Here is a 4,750-nt window from a genome sequence, read left to right on the forward strand (position 1 = left end):
GTGACCTGAAGCATGGGCCAATTGGAGGGAGGAGAGAGAAAGTTTAAAGGAGGTAGAATCAGCTGCTCTGCATTGTTAGGGCTGCTTCAAAGACACTAATGAAAAATAATATGCAATGCACAGCATAACTGTGCATTCTCTGCACTCTCAAAGGCCACCAGCTTATCCCTAATACATGAGGTTTGACTGCCCTTCTAACACTTTGTTTGCCTCACTGCAAATGAAATTAATGTTTTAGAAGTTAAATGTGGGTTATGCAGAAGTGTAAAGAATGTTCTCCAGGACAGCAACTTTTTCCCCTTCTTCCATTCAAGTGAACCAGTTAACCACGTGTAATGGTGATAAAAATAAAAAGCTGTCAAAGTATTTAAATATCTAAAGACTATAAGGGGATATATAAGTTCATGAGTAGCATAATTATTTTAAAGTCAGTTTTTTTATTAAAAGAAAATATACTTTTTGTTTATTTCCTAATTTTTAAGAAGAGAAAAATTTGTGTCTTCTCATCTCTGAGACCCTTTTCCAGATGAATAGGGACCAGCTACAAAAGTTTATTGAGTAATCACGGCACACCACCACACTGAAGTTCTTTCTACCACACAGAAACTGGCAGAAGAGCTCCTATCCTCCAATTAAGAAATCAACCAAGTGAATGGTGCTCCTGACCCCACAGCTGGAGCCAGCATTAACAACAAGACCTGTTGGCATTTGAGTGAAGACCAGGTGAAAGAACAAGTGCAGACTTTTCTCTCCCCGGGGAGTTACTATGGCTCTAGAAAGCAACTCAACTCAATGTTTGCCAAGGTTTGAGAAATGCTGCGGATGAGAGATTCCAGTGGAGCAAGGATACTGATACTAATAACTGACCTATGATCTAAACTCTGCAGGCAGTAAGGAACAAGCCTGACAGACAAGGTCAGGCAACTCTGGAATGAGCTAGGGGCTTTATGGGTGTGCATAATTTTAAATCCACACTGCAAACTGGAGGAGAAATCCTGCTGGCTGCAGCAGTTGAAGAAGTGGAGCGACCTGGATGTCTGTCCCCTGGAGGATGGAAACTACGGACATGAGCAGCCCAACATCACCAATGCACTTCCCTAGAGTGCCATTCACAGTCCAGACTCTTTATCCAGACCAAGACCAATGATATTCATGAGAGCCATTGAGGGTTATGAATTATATTGACGGGACAGACACCAACAGCAAATAATTAGCAGTGATATTTATATAGCTCCTGCCTGCAAGTGGGAAAGTAAAAGACTACTCTTTAATTCCCAAGGCCAGTCACTGTGGCTTGAGCATGTGCCTACAGCCTGTGCTTGGGTGGATGCCCTACGTTCCCACAGTTATCCAAAAGAGGCCATCAGACTCACAGTGACCATTATTAATGGTCTGAGGTTGCGGCAACTGGAAATCTACAAGCATCAGAAGAAAGAATTGTTGCAGAGAGGAACCACAACCATCACAAACCTGGAGGGCTGGGTGGGTCATCCCCATCCCATTGGCTGCCTGTTTCTCATTTTGACTGAGGCCTGCTGCCTGAATGATGACAGCTACCTGGAGATGTCTGATATGACTGAAAGCAGACTCCCTGTGTACCAACATGTACCTGTGGCTGCAGGCTCCCCAAACCAGCAGTAAGTCCTACTGCCCTAGCCCTGGAAGTTGCACTGATGGGCCTGGGTCAACAGGGCATAATGCCTGAAGGCCTCTACACACAGGACAAGGTGTGCCATAATGAGAAGCAGCTCCTAAGCCAACTCTAAGAGCTGCAGCTTGACAATAAGCTAATGCAAACACTACAGTGTATCTTACTGCTGGAAGGGGCCCTTTCAGCAGTTGGGAGAAGTCATCCACTAAAGGAATGTTCCCATGCATACCTTTGCCAAGTATTTGTTCTCAGCTCTGTTGCCTCATGATCCAGCCCTGTCCTATAAATTAACCTTATGTGCCATGAGGTTACCTGTTTTAGAAAACTCAGCTTCTGGCCAGGCGTGGTGGCTCACGCCTGTAATTCCAACACTTTGGGAGGCTGAGGAGGGTAGATCACCTGAGGCCAGGAGTTCAAGACCAGCCTGGCCAACATTAAGAAACCCCATCTCTACTAAAAACACAAAAACAATTAGCCAGGGATGGTAGCAGGTGCCTGTAATCCCAGCTCCTACAGAGGCTGAGGCAGGAGAATCGCTTCAACTCAGGAGGCAAAGGTTGCAGTGAGCCAAGATCATACCATTGTACTTCAGCCTGGACAACAAGAGCGGAACTCCATCTTAAAAAAAAGAAAAAAAAAGAAAGAAAGAAAACCCAGCTTCTTCAGGCAACACATCCCACCCTCACCGTATGGGGTCTGTGGTGCCCAACCATTATCGTCACTGGTTCACACTTGGACACTTGGAATCACAGCACTGTGACCTGACCTGCACCATGCTGACTGCTGCTAACGGAGACACTGAGACTCTGAACGATTCTGGAAGCAATACAGAGGCAAAGCACATTCATTCTTCCTCCCTCATCTTCAGACTGGACCAAATGTATTCAAGATTGCTATTCCCACTGACAGCACCCTGCTCAACGTGGCCCTGGAACTTGGGTTACAGGTGATACCGATGACCTTATCGACCCTTAACTGGAGACACTGGGAGATGGTATGGTGATTGGTGACCTGTGCTACGTAAGCGAGTGAGTCTCCCACCTCTGTCTACCTGCTGGGAAAGGAATTTCTAGGCCTTACTCTTGGGACAGGCCAATAAATTTTTAGAGCTCTCAAATTCCTATTCATGATGGCCTAAGAAAGGATGGGGCTGCTGGTGGGAGAAGATGACCTCTGCGCAGCCAGCCCAGCCCTGCTCTCACTGCTTTTGAACCTTATCCTGATGTCAGCAGAACTTTCACCCTCTTATCAGAGACAGGTTTAAGAGAGTGAATTTTCATCTGCCAATACTCAAGTGCTCACTTGGGAGGTAGTGGACTGGGTGGTTTGGTCCCCATCCCTGTCCATGCTTGTGCCAGACAATTTAGAGGCTTAGGACCCTTTCTTAAGCCCAAAGCCCCAGCACAAGACTCTACCCTGAGAGGCCTCACTTCAGCTAGAACCTGTAGCAGATCCGCAACCCTGGCCTCGGGGCAAGAAAACCACAGGCTCTATTGCCTCATCCTTGTGAGAGGCTAAGAGCACCTGCAGAAACCTTCGACCCTCTGACGGAGGAAGGAAGGGATAGCAAAGACCCCAAACAGGGTCTGGCCATCTAGGATGCTCCCCTTTCCCTGGTTTGCCTCAGATCATCTCAAGGTTGCTGAGGAAGAGAGAGAACTCATCTCTGCAGGCCAAGTTCAAACCCCAAATGGTAATCTGGGCAGAACCGAATTGGGACCCAAATGGCCACGGCTGAGCTCGGGCTCTCCCTGACATCTTGCAGAGCTAGTACACAGGCTTCACCCCTACTGAGGCTACTAGTATTGTAGCTGCCACAGCCATATCCCACACCGCTATTTTGTGCCTCAGTCTTGATTATCCACAGCAGGAGGAACTGGCTAACTGTGATCACACACTGGCCCTGTAGTGTACTATGAAGCATCCACAGAGCTGTGCCCTGTCAGCCCTTACACTCTGTGAGGACAACCACATTGCCTCTGAAGCAGCCTACCAGATTGCCACTGACGCTGATGCTGGCGGCATGACCCATTCACATCTGTTCACCATCGCCTGCTACGTGGGGCTCCGTGGATACCCATTCCATGCCTTCAAGCTGGCCTCACTGGCTATGAGCCATCTTAATCTGGCCTTCAAGCAGTATCAATGATGTGCTCTGGGCTTGTGCCCTCAGCCACTCTCTGGGCAAGAATGAGCTGGCAGCTCTCATCCCCCTGGTGATGAAGAGTGTGCACTGTGCCACAGTGCTTCCAGACATCCTGTGTGTGACACAGCAGTGACTGTACCTGGCCTGGCTGGCACCTCAGGCCACCGCAGCTCTGAAACACTCGTGTCCACTAACAAAGCTCCATTACACTACTTGCCAATGATGCTGACACCACCATCAATATTTATGTCAACACTACACACTCACGCCTAATACACATGAGCTCTAGCCACTACAGAGAGTTCACTGAATTTCTAAGCAAGGCTCGGGAGACCTTCCTGCTGCCCCAGGATGACCACTTGCAATTTGCCCAGTTCATCGACAACATCAAACACATCTACAAAGACAAGAAAAAGCTGATGCTGCTGGTGAGAGAGTGCTTTGCCTGAGAAAGCAGATGGCTCACTGCCAGAGCACCCTGGGTCCCCAGGTAGGATCAGGTCAGGCCAAGGACACTGAAACATCTGTCCACCCTGAGAGGACTCCGAGCACCTGTGGCTGAGGCCAAAGGACCACAGGGCTAAGGATGAGGAGAGTCCAGCTCCAGTCAATATGCCTACCTTGGCATGCTTCTCATACAGCCCACTGTCCATGGAGGAGCTGGGCCCTGCAGATCAACCAGAAACCCCACAACATACACCTCATGCCCCTGCATCCTGCATGTCCTGGGCATTGGCCCTGCCTCCCTTGGCAAACACAGAACACTGTTATGTCTCAGGAATTGCTGAACCAGAGAAACAGATGCATCTGTGGTACTGTAAATACTATAGTATGTGTGTTGCCAATTATTGTGACGTTGTAACTATTTATAATTCTGGTTCTGGTTTGATGGGCACTTGAGGTAGCTGGGGGTGGGAAGATAAGCTTATTTTCTGAGAAGACTCAACCATTTC

At 48.2% G+C, this 4,750-nt stretch overlaps 1 pseudogene; it reads left to right on the plus strand.

The window, feature by feature from the left end:
• Window positions 1-511: 511 nt before the first annotated feature.
• Window positions 512-4,246, plus strand: LOC101034001 (zinc finger SWIM domain-containing protein 5-like; annotated as a pseudogene).
• Window positions 4,247-4,750: the final 504 nt, after the last annotated feature.

Source organism: Saimiri boliviensis, chromosome 3 (genome assembly GCF_048565385.1).
Source record: "Saimiri boliviensis isolate mSaiBol1 chromosome 3, mSaiBol1.pri, whole genome shotgun sequence".
Lineage (NCBI taxonomy): Eukaryota > Metazoa > Chordata > Mammalia > Primates > Cebidae > Saimiri > Saimiri boliviensis.